Source organism: Lissotriton helveticus, assembly GCF_964261635.1.
Source record: "Lissotriton helveticus chromosome 1_1 unlocalized genomic scaffold, aLisHel1.1 SUPER_1_unloc_58, whole genome shotgun sequence".
Lineage (NCBI taxonomy): Eukaryota > Metazoa > Chordata > Amphibia > Caudata > Salamandridae > Lissotriton > Lissotriton helveticus.
The window spans coordinates 1,492,050-1,507,790 of NW_027611701.1; the positions used below are offsets into that span (position 1 = coordinate 1,492,050).

Below are 15,741 nucleotides of genomic sequence, written 5' to 3' on the forward strand. Positions count from 1 at the left end.
CTTCGGATGTTGCGGAAGGTCCTACCACTACTCCCAGCGCAGGCTAGGCCAGAGGTAGGGCGGGGTTTGATCCTAAGCAGATTGGACTACTGCAAAGCACTGCTCCTGGAGGCGCCTAGAACGCTGGTGGGCAGGCTGCAGCGGGTCCAGAATATGGCAGCCAAGCTGGCACTTTCTCGACCGCGCACTGCCTCATCTACCTTGGCACTACAGGATTTACACTAGCTGCCGGTTCATCAGCGGATCCTTTTTAAAGCATCCTGTCTGGTTTTCAGAGCTATACATGGGCAGGGCCCAGTTTTGTTACAGAATCTTTTCTCCTGGTACTCTACATCTCGGAGCCTTCGCTCCTCTTCTGCGTGTCTGGTGTCGGTCCCCAGAGTCCAGAGGGCAAGGATGGGAGGGCGGTCGTTTAGTTTTGCGGCCACCAGACTCTGGAACTCTCTCCCGGTCTTGTTAAGGAGTCAGGGTGAATTCCCAGCTTTTAAAAAAGGGCTGAAAACTCATTTGTTTCCTAGAGTAGCCTAAGCTCCGCATCGGTGGTTCGGCCTACTGAGTCAAAGCGCCAGGATGCCCTCTGGGTGACAGAACAGCGCTATATAAGTATGCAAAATAAATAAATAAATCCGCTGCTGTGTTCAGACACTTGGGTGGTTCCTGGTGGCCCCAGCACTTCTACAGGCTCTAGTCCTTGTGTCTATCAAAGTCGTGGTTCTTATACGACTTTATTGATATATGGTTTGGTACGCCCCTAGGGCTCAGCATATATTGTGGTAATTTACTGTGTGCTATTACGTTTTCTGTATGTACTTTTGCCTCTAGCCTCATAAAGGGACTAGAGAGATGTGTTTAGAATAAATACATATATTTTATAGATATTCCTTGAGTGGTTCTCCTTTCATTTGGTCATTCACGAGATTATAGACTGGTAAAACAAGCTGCTTCACATTCTTCCAATACATAGCCTGAAGGCTGCTCCATAGTTACCACAAGGATAGCTTTCAATAAAGGTTGCAGGGAACCTATCATCGATAAGGGTTGTTTGGACTGGTGCAAGGTGCCCACTAGAATAGTGGACAGCATATGCCAGGCCAACTTCTCACACATTAATTCAAGTCTTGCTAAAGCAGGCACGACAAAGTGCACAGCATTGGCGCCCTTCTTCTTTGTATTTGCAGCAGCGTGCCATGAGCCCTTCCACTTTAATAACGGCTGTCGCTTATTTGAAATGCAGCCCACACAGCATTCGTGGGACGCCGCTTGTTTGTATTTGCAGCGCCATGCAGGATCTCACTTTGGGAGCGGCTGCCGCCCCACACAGCATGCGTGTCCTGCAAGTGCTGTGTGGGGCGGGGGCTGTTCTTGCAGTGGGAGCGTGCAGGGCCCGATGCAAATGCAAACAAGCGGGCACCATTGCCCAATTAATGGATAACTTATCCCATGGCTTCATCAGGACCTTAAGTATTGCTACTGCTCTCCGTCAGTACCTCTGGCGGTTCCAAAAGCCGTCTGTGGCTTTTGGAACCGCCAGAGGTACTGACGGAGAGAGCGGTGCCTCCTATGTCCTGATCAGTGGCCAGGTGAGGAGAGGTCTTATCCTCTCAAAAAACGGGAAATCGTCATTTACAGAGGAACTGTTATCCTTATTTACAGATAAAGAGGTTGTATCAGTTCCAACTCTTTACACACATTATATATTGTGTATTTATAACACTCACTTGCAGTAGCAATACTTAAGGTCCTGACGAAGGCATAGGACACGTTATCCATTAATTGCTGAAACATGTTGACCCTTCACATCTAGACAGTTACTTGTTTAAGACGGCCGTTTTGCACTGTTTTTATGTCTTGATCTCTGAGAGGCACGAATAAATAATTTTGCTTCCCATTGGTAATTTTAACTCACATCACATACACACTACTGCACTGCATTCACGATTCTCACATAATCGAGTACTTGCATCTAGAGGTCCAAATACAGCGTGTTTTATCAAAATAGGTCAAAACATCTACGAGCTCCCCTTTCCTGAAGCAAGGGTTGCAGGCCTTAGTGCCACTAGTGTGGCATTAGAAGGAGACACAGATGATGAAGCATGTCACCACTAGTGAGTTATGGGAATCCATACTTTTAATAGAATTTTCCTTCACTGAGTTGTAGAAACCAGATTAGTCCTATTGCTAGTTTCTTACATTTATCTTGCTTATCAGACCCATGGATATTTGTGTTGTTTAGACAATAACCCTAGGCCAGACAATGGACGAGGCATGGTCTCTGAAAGGGGGGGCGAACAATAGAGCACAGGGTCTGCATATGATTTTAAACCAACCAAGACTGATTATTAATAACAACAACAAAAACACCCACCCTGCAAACAGCCTCCTCTAACAGGCACCTTCCATTCATTTGATAATTAAAACAACATATAATGCACATGTGTTTAGGTGTTTCCCTTTCTTTATTTCATAATAATACTGAATGGGATTTCTTTTCAATTGGACTTGGGAGTGCAGTGTATTTGTCTCTTGGCTTGGGGAGTCAAGTTAAATAAATAATACCATGGTTATGATTTTTACATTAATTTATTTTGATTTTTTCCTCCATTTTTTGTGATCACTCTGATCACATACAGGATATGTACACAGTATTTTTGAGTATGCTTAGTTATGCATAAGGTCGTTTATTGGCCTTAATCTTAATAATTTAGAATTCAAGATATTCCCAACGGAGCATATAAATATTTAAAAACAGAAGGTGGAATAATTGCGGTCTTCGTTGAGTTTAGTTCAATAAACACACATTGGACTATACTCTTTATCTGAAATTGCACATGTAATACTAGTTGCCTGGATTTTTGTTATGAGTAAATTAAGTCAGAACAATTTACTAATAGATAAATTTGTGCGTTGCAGGGTCACGGTACGTAAGCACTGTTTAAAAAGTGATAGATTATACACATCGATGAGACATAGAAACTCGACCGGATAAACGTGTATTATTTCCGGTGTAAACAATAAACTAAGGCGCGTTTTTGTTAATACTATTCTAAAAGTGAATGGTCAAGACACGACAGTTGTTTTAACCAATATCTGATTACTTGAGACAAACCGGATATATCTTAAAGATTTCCGTTTGTCTATGCCATGGTTTCAGTAAGTATTTCCTGCCATATCGACGTGCGGACCTATGAGGGAACATGGATCAAAAATAGAGGCTGTAGTTGGCGCGCATGCTCATGTGCAGGAACGAACAGTGAATAGTCAACTTACGATATCATGTTTCGGTTCACTAACAATGATTGGCCAATAGACGATTTGCATTTGAACCAATCCCTGAACATTTGAGACTAACCGGAAACACTTCATCGATTTCCGTTTGTGCATACCGTGACCCGTACAGACGCAATACAGATTGAAATAATGGGCTTTATATAACATTTCCGGTTACACCGGTGAGCGGACGTATTAGGGAACACAGACCCTATAATAGAGGCGGTTGTTGGCGCGTTTTTTAAACATTCCGATTGGATAATAGAGCATTTAAATAGAGGCAGGAACTAACTAGGAATTGTCGACTCTTTACCAAGCGAGTCGTCGAGGATGTAAGATGCGGGAGAAGCTGATCATTATTGACGGAGGTAGGTGTATGGCCGACTCGAGCCTTACATGGCAGATATTTTTGCTTAGAATAGAGACGACATGGTTATTTGAAAGGGGACAATTAATTTACTTTGTCTCCTTGTTTGCCTTTGTGATTCTTTTCTTAGGAATTTTTGGAATTGTGAAATATCGTATGGAAGATAACTTTTTGGCATATTGACCGAACAGACAGCACGAGAAAGATTCGAAGGTAGGAGCCATTTAAACTTGAGTTTTTGGTAGAATAGACATAGTGTTTCATAAAGATCCTAGGATTCCTTACCCTGTACTGGATCTTAGGTGACTGTACATTTTCTTTAGGTAGTGATACCATACCTGTATTAAATAGAGCTTGGTGAATTTAAAGGGATTGAGAATAATTCTCTTTTTCCCAAACATTGACTTTTGGGAAGATCAGGACGTATTATATTTTCTAAAATATACAATTTCTTTTCTTATACTAGTGGACCATAAGAGATACCGTGTTCTTAAAATTGGAGACTTCTCAACCGCTTCTGTGAAAACTACTTGATTTAAACGGAAGAATTTTCCCGTTTTCTTTATAAATCTAGGTGAGCAATCATTTACCATTCACTTGTTTACAAGCAGGGGATAATTGTAATTTAAATGGTGCACATAGATACGAAATGAATCATTCTGTTTTAAAATGTTTTTGTCTCGGAAAAATCTTAAAAAGAAGGGTTAAAGGTTTCATATATTGGTCACACTCAGGAGGAGTTGTTCTGTTTAAAATTCTCAATTAAATGACATTATTTGGCAGAATGGTAAATAGGCAGGCATTGTTTTAAATTGCTTTAGATTGTTATATAGGCAGAATCAAGAGGAATTATTAGTAAATGAACTATGGAATGCAAGATCGATAACGAAAGTATATATGAATGGTTAGTTATATTTTTTCTTTTTTTCTTTACTTCTACAGCCCTGATGATGTCCCTTTGAGGACGAAACGCGTAGGCTGTATTTTGATGTATTTGATCATCAATTGAACTGGATGTATTTGATCATCATTTATTTTGAAGCATCTTTGAAAAATAACACTTGAAGTGGAAAAAGAAAAAGAAAAAACGAAAAGAAGCAAGCCTGCTGTAAAGAGTTTCTTTTACTGTTGAATTAATTATGTCTACATATGACTTTTGATAGATTTCATTTTCAATACAAGATACTCCTTGGTTTTGTATATAATTTCTAGTTGCAGTGGCCTTTGTGGTGGGCCATTCCAAGTTGAGTGTCTAAAACAATTACAATTTGATTGTGTTAAGAACTGGATTTCTCGAAGTGCATTAAATAGGCAACTCTCACCGCATAGTATTGTTGTTTTAAATAAATAATGTAATTCATTCAACGGCTTGTGTTTTGCTTCAGATGAGTAATCAACAGATTGTGCGTTTCCGATACCCCAAAACAAAGTATATTTATCACATAAAAGTTATACCCTCTTATATTAGGGCACAGAATACAAGTTCCCGAATAAAAAAGGCAGGATTTCGTTTTGTTTGGAAGTTACGTTATGAAATCAACAGGTCTGTTTTATTTAGCTGTCAGATGCGTTCTCCCAGTACTTCATTATCTGTGGACATGACCATACTGTATAGACGAACATAGCCCATGCCAATGCATGATTTCGCCACATGTTTGTCTTTCCTGGGTCAGTCCTGTGTATCATTTTGAGTGTGCCATTAATGCAGTGAAATTATAACATGTTTGAGGGCAGTGTCCCACTTGTATCTGTGAATTACAACTATAGTCCCTTCCTCATTTCTGCCTCACCATCAAAATAATTTTTGGCATGTCATCTTGTAGTGTTCTTTAGTGTCTTGTGACCGATCCGCTCGACATAGGCAGATCCAGCATGTCTGTGAGGGTGCTTGTGAACCAGGTGTCCCTCAATGCTTGTGGTTTTTCCTGCCTGTGACTGGAAGCATTTAACCTGTTGAACTGTGGGATTTGCAGTCCAAACTCTGTAGCTTTTCCCTTCATTCCCCGTGACTATCAGTTTTACCCTCCAAATGTCTCCTTTGCTCTGTGCTAAGACCTGTATGTTAAGCAGTGCACCCCCAGTGACCATTTTGTGATAACAAGTAAGTGAAACCAGCCCCCCTTCCCCTGAGACAGCAATCATCTGTTGTAAGCTGTTTAAACTGTGTTTAATAGGGACTGTGCACTTTGTTTTTTGGCCAGTAGAGGGAGTAAAGTTTTATACAAATAGTGTTGTTAGAGGACAAGTTTGTTAGGGCCTTACCTGCAGAAGTACAAAGTGTGGATTGAGCCTGACTGTCTCCTAGGAGATTTCTGAATAGAGGAGCAGCTTCTAACTCCCTGGCCAGCAAACCTGTCTGAGGTATCTGGGACCTAATATAGTCTGATAATGTTTGGTACATGTGTACACTGATTGGTGGTTGTATCTGATGTTTCTATTGGATTAGGGTTAGTGTCTTCATTGGTTGGGTATTTGAGGGTTCTGATTGGTTTCTGGGTCTGTGATTCAATCAATGTAGGGTTGGGGATAGGGTTAGGATTTCTATTGGAAGTAGGGACTAGGGCTTCCTGTGTTATTGGTTGTTGGGACTAGGGTGGGACTAGGGCTAGGGTTAGGCCTTTAATTGGAAGTAGCGATTAGAGCTTCTGGTGTGATTGGTTCCTGGACTAGGTGTGGGACTAAGAGTAGGGTTAGGCTTTCTATTGAAAATAGGAACTAGGGCTTCCTGTCCCATTTGTTGCTTGGACTAGGGTTGAGACTACTGGTAGTGCTAGGGCCTCTATTGGACGTAGAGATCAGGATTTTCTAAACTGATTGGGTGCTTGGACTAGGGTCATGATTGGCTGTAAGGTCCTGGTTCCAATTGGTTCTAGAGTTTAGGGTTAGTGTTGTGATTGGATAGTGTTTGGGCTAGGGTTCCCAATGGCTGAAGGGGTCATCTGACTACTAGGGCTATAAACGGCCAAGGCTCAGGGCATTTCCGCTTGGGAATCGGAGCTAAGGGTGGAGAGGACATGGGTGAGTGCCTGTTTTAACCTGTTAGAGACTGGCCGGGACCAGTGCCAGGAATGCTGGCCATTCATTAATACCCACCCTACGTATTTGTCACTCTGTATATATACACTTATTTTCACTATAGATATGTGCCTATCTTTGTGTATTGCTTTGTATAAACATGTACAATACTTATGTTATAAAACAACAAAAAAGACAAAAATCATCTTTGGTCTACATGTACTTGCTTCCATTGTGCATCTATGTACCTGCACGTACTTGGATCTATGTGTCTGTTACTTTTCTCCTTAAAAAGCATATCCAATGCACTACCCTATTTCTCAACCTGTACCTCTATCAATATCTTTAATCTGCATATACTTACCTCCTTTATGCATCTATATTCTTTCAATGTACTTATGTATCTATATATTTATCACTTTCTTCTAATTTAGCATATCCAATGCACTACCCTATTTCTCAGCCTATACTTCTCTCAATATATCTTCTAGCCTAACATTCTGACTCATCTCAAACTTCTTTCTACTACTCTTTCCAATTCACTACCCTATGTCTCACCCTATACATATGTCAATATATCCTCTACACCCACTCCCTTTTATCCCAAACCCCATACCACTACTATGTTTCACAAAATAATCTTCTCTCCTACTCTATCCCACCTTGTATCAACAGACACCTCTTTTACTATACCGATCCCCCCAAAAGAAACCTTTCTAAACTCTCCCCTCTGACTCTTCCCCTCCAAAAACACTTTTTACTCATCCAAAAGCCTCCTCCTACTGCTATGACCTAAAAAAAGAAATCATTCACTCTTCTATCCCTCCACTATCTTTTTCAATCAAAATAACAGACTAACATGTTCACTTCTCTAATTCCATATTCCACCATATTAATTCACCACTAATCCTTTATGGGTTCCAGAGTAGCGTGCTACTGGCCATCAAAGCATTTCAACACCTCATCAGGCTTACAAGCGCTATATAAATGCAAACCTTTTTTACCTCTCCCCAACCCTTCTCAATCCAAATAACTGACTAACATATCCACCACTCAAATTACTTCATATTTCACTATACTAATTTTCAACACTAATCCTTTATGGGTTCCAGGGTAGCCTGCTACTCGCCAGAAAAGCGATTTTTCCCCATCAGGTGTAACAGGCACTATATGAATGCAACTCTTTCTTTCCCTTCTATCCCTCCGCTATCCTTCGCACTCCAAATAACTGACTAATATCCACCACTCAAAATACTTTCATATTTCACCATACTAATTCACCACTAATCCTTTATGGGTTTCCAGAGTAGCATGCTACCCGCCAAAAAAAGCGCTTCAACACCCCATCAGGGGTTAGAAGAGCTATATAAATACAAACCTTCTTTCCTCTTCCATCCTTCTACTATCCTTCCGAATCCAAATAACTGACTAACATATCCACCACTTAAAAGTTACTTGCATGTTTTACTATACTAATTCAAAACTAATCCTCAATAGGTCCCAGAGTAGATTGCTACTCGCCGAAAAAGCGCTTCGACGCCTCCTCAGGGGTAGTAAGTGCTATACAAATGCAATTACAATACAATACAATACAATATTGTGATTTTATTGCAGATACTGATGAGCAATGGGGGATCTTAAAGTTAGAACTGCCACCAATTAAAAAATGGTCTGACGTGGCAATCCAAATCAATGCCACTTATCTAGAGAAGGGACCACGGGCGGCGAATGTCAGATCCACATCCGATAGGCATGGAGCAAATACTTTCAACAATGGCAATTGTGCTAGTCGCATAGACTACTTATTAATCAATCTGCGACTGTGGCATCCCTTAAGGGATATGGTAGTAAGAGAGCGGCCAGAGAGTGACCACAACCCCCTGTGTGCAACTCTTGATTTGTTACCACAACGGGAACACACGCGATCAGAGAGTAATTTGCTCACAAGTATGTGGTTCCATCAAACGACATGAGACGCCTAAAATGGGCTAATATACTCAAGCACCCCGAAGCTTTAGCTTCAATATCCCTAGACGTTGAAGGGGCGATTTCAGAGTTGGAAGTATGCATGCTAAACTCAGTGGCTCTTGACCCGGTGATCGGTACCCATGTTAGCTTTTTTGCCAAGCTACGCACTTATTTCATTAGATGCCATAAGGCCAAGGGAGTCTATCCTAGGAAAGGCCCACAGTGGTTCAATATGGAATGTAAAGAGGTGCGCAGACAACTAGGAACTGCAATTAAAGAGTGAAATCCCAGTGCTGTACGGCAACTAAGGTATAATTACCAAAGAGCACAAGTTAAGGCAAAAAAATCCTGGGGTGAGGATAGATGGCAGGAACTCAAATTAGCATGCGTAAACAAAAATCCCAAACAGTTTTGGAACATAGCTAAGTGGGACAGGGGTGGTCTGCCAACCCAGCCGCAAAACCACGTTTCACAGGAGCATTGGGTCACTCACTTTAAGCCTCAATATGCACGTAGCTCAGGGGAAGGGACGGAAGAGAAGCCCCTGTGCCGGTATAAACAGGCACAGTTTTTGAAGATGCTGAAGTTAGTGTGGCCTTGGGGGCAGTAACAGGAGGTAAAGCACCAGGCCCAGATGGCATTCTGCCGGACATATTTCTGTATGAAAAATCTAAATGATGCCACTACAACGCGATGGTGGCTAACACAATTGCGCAGGGTGCGCCAGTTACTGATTCATGGAAAGGGGTGGAGATTATCCACGTTTTTAAAAAGGGGGATAAATCCCTGCCAGGCAACTACGGGCTTATCAGCCTCACTCCAAAAGATAATTCTGCATCTAGTTTTGAACAAACTGCAGGATTGGGTGGGAGAGACAGATAGCTTATCTCCTCTACAGGCAGGCTTTAGGGCGTGTACTAGTACCATTGATCAAGTATTTTGTTTTATTATGCTCTACTGGAAGACTGTGGTCTTGAACAAGGGTAGCCTTTATGCTGCCTTTGTGGATCTTAAATCGGCTGCATGCTGAGGTGCAACGGAGGGCAAGAACAAGAAGGTTGGGCTTGGATGTGTCCCAGAGTAATTACCAGTGGCAGAGAGGAAGTCAAACGTTCCACCCATCATTTTCCGTATTCATAAATGTGCCAGGTGTGCCCAGATGTGGGTCCCGTGCTCGCTGCAATGCTGGAATCAAGCCGCACCCTACAGTCAGGACCCAGATGTGGGTCCCGTGCTCGCTGCAATGCTGGAATGAAGCCGCACCCTACAGTCATGACCCAGATGTGGGTTCAGTGCTCGCTGCACCGCTGGAATCAAGCCGCACCCTACAGTCAAGGCCCAAATAGGCTGAAACCGGTCTTGGGTTGGTTGAGTTCCGGTTCAGAAAGGATCTGGATTGGCTCTTCAGGCTGGACTGCTTCTATTGGAAGGAGTCTAAAGCTGATTTGCATATGGAGCTTCCTGTTTGAGGTGGCATTGTGGGCCAACAACCAATTGATCTCCCTCTTCTGCTTGGCCTGGGGAGTACCTGGACGTAAGCCGGAGTCTAGTGAGGATGAGGATGTGATAAGTGCCTGGTGAGGACCAGGACATGAGCAGGGGCTTGTGAGGCTCAGGGTGGGACCCAGGGCATTGTGAGGACCAGGACATGAGCCAGGGCCTTGTGAGGACCAGAACGTGAGCCGGGCCTTGTGAGGACCAGGACGTGAGCCAGGGCCTTGTGTGGACCAGAACGTGAGCCGGGGCCTTGTGAGGACCAGGATGTGAGCCAGGGCCTTGTGAGGACCAGGACGTGAGTCAGGGCCTTGTGAGGACCAGGACATGAGCCAGGGCCTTGTGAGGACCAGGACATGAGCCGGGGGCCTTGTGAAGACCAGGACGTGAGCTGGGGCCTAGTGGGGACCAGGATGTGAGCCAGGGCCTGGTGAGGACCAGGATGTGAGCCTGGGTCTAGTGAGGACCAGGACGTGAGCCAGGGCCTTGTGAGGACCAGGACGTGAGCCAGGGCCTTGTGAGGACCAGGACGTGAGTCAGGGCCTTGTGAGGACCAGGACGTGAGCTGGGGGCCTTGTGAAGACCAGAACGTGAGCCGGGGGCCTTGTGAAGACCAGGACGTGAGCTGGGGCCTTGTGAAGACCAGGACGTGAGCTGGGGCCTTGTGAAGAGGAGGACGTGAGCTCGGGCCTTGTGAGGACCAGGACGTGAGCCAGGGCCTAGTGGGGACCAGGACGTGAACCAGGGCCTGGTGAGGACCAGGACGTGAGCCTGGGTCTAGTGAGGACCAGGACGTGAGCCAGGGCCTTGTGAGGACCAGGACGTGTGCCGGGTCCTGGTTGGGACCAGGATGTGAGCCAGGGCCTTGCGAGGACCAGGACTTGAGCCGGGCCTGGTGGACCAGGGCCTTGTGAGGACCAGGATGTGAACCGTGGCCTGGTGAGGACCTGTTATGTTCCATATAGGTACCCATATATAGGTCCGGGTAATATCATATACTTTCACCTTTTAGGATTGAACCTTTACCTAGTTCTAGTCCTGGGTGCAGCAGGAGGGTTTTTCCCTGAACAATAGCCTCCTATAACTTCATCAATGGACTCATACAGTATGAATGAATATTCATGAGGGTCCTTGGAAACCAGGTAGAAGCTACACCACCTGCATAATATCTACGTACAAGGTTCATCCCCTACATCATGCTCAAATCCAAAAATGGCTAATACAAGGGACAAGGGACAAAGAAACACTAGATAATTTTTGTATAAATACAGCACATCTTACTGAGTTAAGAGAGAGGAGATCAGGTCTTCCATGCCGACACACTGCAACGAGACGCTGAGGTTCCTGCATGCAGACACTCCAGCTCGCAGTGGTCTGAACATCCCTTGCGGGTTGTCCAGTTCGAGACCAGAACGGGGGTCCCACACTCTCTCAATTCAGGTAATGGGGTTTGACTTATCCTAGGAGGATTCTTGGCTTAACACCTACATACATGCTTGGTACACTTAGGTACATCTATCTAGGATTACATCGTAGGAGTACGCATTTTACTGTAATGTATTTTATATGCTGGTATGCATTCATTATTTTAGCAGAATGGTAGAAATCTATCATCCGTTTACGTTTCTAGTGCTTCTAGTTATGTATATCCTCTACTGTCTATTGATTGTCTCAGCACATCTATTTTACACTAGAATAACGACTGTTCATAAAATACATATTGAAAACATCCCAACCGTTTATTCTGTGTATCTATCTGAGAGGATCAGAGTTGTCATGTTTGATAGTTGCCAGGAACTCTTCCCTCCTTGGTAAGAGTAGTTTCCATTGGCACTGTGAGCCAGCTGGTATACACGCCAACATACCAGATAGAGGTGTCCAGAATCAGTCTGACACCAATCCTATAGTCTATGCTGTCTAAACGCACAGAACCCAGATGACAAGCCAGGACAGGCCTCTATGCCTACACCCCTGGACAGACCTCAACTCCTCTGCATCCCTGGACAGGCCTCACCTCCTCTGCACCCCTGGACAGGCCTCCCCTCCTCTGCACCCCTGGACAGACCTCACCTCCTCTGCACCCCTGGACAGGCCTCACCTCCTCTGCAACCCTGGACAGACCTCACCTCCTCTGCACCCCTGGACAGGCTTCACCTCCTCTGCACCCCTGGACAGGCCTCCCCTCCTCTGCACCCCTGGACAGACCTCACCTCCTCTGCACCCCTGGACAGGTCTCTCCTTCTCTGCACCCCTGGACAGGCTTCACCTCCTCTGCACCCCTGGACAGGCCTCACCTCCTCTGCACCCCTGGACAGGCCTCACCTCCTCTGTACCCTTGGACAGACCTCACTTCCTCTGCAACCCTGGACAGGCCTCACCTCCTCTGCACCCCTGGACAGACCTCACCTCCTCTGCACCCCTGGACAGGTCTCCCTTCCTCTGCAGCCCTGGACAGGCCTCTCCTTCTCTGCACCACTGGACAGGCTTCACCTCCTCTGCACCCCTGGACAGGCCTCACCTCCTCTGCACCCCTGGACAGGCCTCACCTCCTCTGTACCCCTGGACAGACCTCACCTCCTCAGCAACCCTGGACAAGCCTCACCTCCTCGGCACCCCTCGACAGACCTCAGCTCCTCTCCTTCCCCTGGACAAGCCTCACCTCCTCTGCACCCCTGGACAGGCCTCTGATCCTCTGCTCCCCTGGACAGGCCTCCCCTCCTCTGCACTCCTGGACAGGCCTCTCCTCCTCTGACCCATGGACAGGCCTCACCTCCTCTGCACCCCTGGACAGGCCTCTCCTCCTCTGCACCCATGGACAGGCCTCATCTCCTCTGGACCCCTGGACAGACCTCACCTCCTCTGCTCCCATGGACAGGCCTCACCTCCTCTGCACCCCCTGGACAGGCCTCACCTCCTCTGCTCCCATGGACAGGCCTCACCCCCTCTGCTCCCATGGACAGGCCTCACCTCCTCTGCACCCCTGGACAGGTCTCTCCTCCTCTGCATCCCTGGACAGGCCTCGCCTCCTCTGCACCCCTGGACAGGCCTCACCTCCTCTGCACCCCTTGGACAGGCCTGACCTCCTCTGCTCCCATGGACAGGCCTCACCCCCACTGCTCCCATGGAAAGGCCTCACCTCCTCTGCACCCCTGGACAGGCCTCACCTACTCTGCACCCCTGGAGAGGCCTCACCTCCTCTGCACCCCTGGACAGGCCTCACCTCCTCTGCTCCCCTGGACGGGCCTCATCTCCTCCCGACCCCTGGACAGGCCTCACCTTCTCTGCTCCCCTGGACGGGCCTCTCCTCCTCCGCTCCCCTGGACAGGCCTCTCCTCCTCCGCTCCCATGGACAGGCCTCACCTCCTCTGCCCCTCCTCTGGACAGGCCTCTTCTCCTCTGCACCCCTGGACAGGCCTCTCCTCCTCTGCACCCCTGGACAGGCCTCTCCTCCTCCACACCCCTGGACAGGCCTCTCCTCCTCCGCACCCCCTGGACAGACCTCATCTCCTCTGCACCCCTGGACAGGCCTCACCTCCTCTGCACCCCTGGACAGGCCTCCCCTCCTCTGCACTCCTGGACAGGCCTCTCCTCCTCTGACCCATGGACAGGCCTCACCTCCTCTGCACCCCTGGACAGGCCTCTCCTCCTCTGCACCCCTGGACAGGCCTCATCTCCTCTGGACCCCTGGACAGACCTCACCTCCTCTGCTCCCATGGACAGGCCACTCCTCCTCTGCACCTCTGGACAGGCCTCACCTCCTCTGCACCCCTGGACAGGCCTCACCTCCTCTGCAGCCCTGGACAGGCCTCTCCTCCTCTGTACCCCTGGACAGGCCTCTCCTCCTCTGCACCCCAGGACAGGCCTCTCCTCCTCTGTCCCTCCTCTGGAAAGGCCTCTCTTCCTCTGCACCCCTGGACAGGCCTCTCCTTCTCTGCACCCACAGACATGCCTCACCTACTCTGCATCCCCTGGACAGGCCTCACCTCCTCTGCTCCCATGGACAGGCCTCACCCCCTCTGCTCCCATGGACAGGCCTCACCTCCTCTGCACCCCTGGACAGGTCTCTTCTCCTCTGCATCCCTGGACAGGCCTCGCCTCCTCTGCACCCCTGGACAGGCCTCACCTCCTCTGCACCCCCTGGACAGGCCTCACCGCCTCTGCTCCCATGGACAGGCCTCACCCCCTCTGCTCCCTTGGACAGGCCTCACCTCCTCTGCACCCCTGGACAGGCCTCACCTCCTCTGCACCCCTGGACGGGCCTCATCTCCTCCCGACCCCTGGACAGGCCTCGCCTCCTCGACACCCCTGGACAGGCCTCACCTCCTCTGCACCCCTGGACAGGCCTCACCTCCTCTGCACCCCTGGACAGGCCTCGCCTCCTCTGCACTCCTGGACAGGCCTCTCCTCCTCTGACCCATGGACAGGCCTCACCTCCTCTGCACCCCTGGACAGGCCTCTCCTCCTCTGCACCCCTGGACAGGCCTCATCTCCTCTGGACCCCTGGACAGACCTCACCTCCTCTGCTCCCATGGACAGGCCACTCCTCCTCTGCACCTCTGGACAGGCCTCACCTCCTCTGCACCCCTGGACAGGCCTCACCTCCTCTGCAGCCCTGGACAGGCCTCTCCTCCTCTGTACCCCTGGACAGGCCTCTCCTCCTCTGCACCCCAGGACAGGCCTCTCCTCCTCTGTCCCTCCTCTGGAAAGGCCTCTCTTCCTCTGCACCCCTGGACAGGCCTCTCCTTCTCTGCACCCACAGACATGCCTCACCTACTCTGCATCCCCTGGACAGGCCTCACCTCCTCTGCTCCCATGGACAGGCCTCACCCCCTCTGCTCCCATGGACAGGCCTCACCTCCTCTGCACCCCTGGACAGGTCTCTTCTCCTCTGCATCCCTGGACAGGCCTCGCCTCCTCTGCACCCCTGGAAAGGCCTCACCTCCTCTGCACCCCCTGGACAGGCCTCACCGCCTCTGCTCCCATGAACAGGCCTCACCCCCTCTGCTCCCTTGGACAGGCCTCACCTCCTCTGCACCCCTGGACAGGCCTCACCTCCTCTGCACCCCTGGACGGGCCTCATCTCCTCCCGACCCCTGGACAGGCCTCGCCTCCTCGACACCCCTGGACAGGCCTCACCTCCTCTGCACCCCTGGACAGGCCTCGCCTCCTCGGCACCCCTGGACAGGCCTCACCTCTGCTCCCCTGGACGGGCCTCTCCTCCTCCGCTCCCATGGACAGGCCTCACCTCCTCTGCCCCTCCTCTGGACAGGCCTCTTTTCCTCTGCACCCCTGGACAGGCCTCTCCTCCTCTGCACCCCTGGACAGGCCTCTCCTCCTCCGCACCCCTGGACAGGCCTCTCCTCCTCCGCACCCCCTGGACAGACCTCATCTCCTCTGCACCCCTGGACAGGCCTCACCTCCTCTGCAACCCTGGACAGGCCTCCCCTCCTCTGCACTCCTGGACAGGCCTCTCCTCCTCTGACCCATGGACAGGCCTCACCTCCTCTGCACCCCTGGACAGGCCTCTCCTCCTCTGCACCCCTGGACAGGCCTCATCTCCTCTGGACCCCTGGACAGACCTCACCTCCTCTGCTCCCATGGACAGGCCACTCCTCCTCTGCACCTCTGGA

General features: G+C 48.8%; 1 long non-coding RNA gene across 1 annotated transcript; it reads left to right on the forward strand.

Moving 5' to 3' along the window:
* The first annotated feature begins 1,581 nt into the window (after positions 1 to 1,581).
* LOC144806260 (uncharacterized) lies at positions 1,582 to 4,738 on the forward strand. The gene is made up of 3 exons (XR_013605746.1): positions 1,582 to 3,847; positions 4,101 to 4,208; positions 4,577 to 4,738. It is a non-coding gene; the product is annotated as an uncharacterized LOC144806260 (long non-coding RNA).
* The last annotated feature ends 11,003 nt before the right edge of the window (positions 4,739 to 15,741 follow it).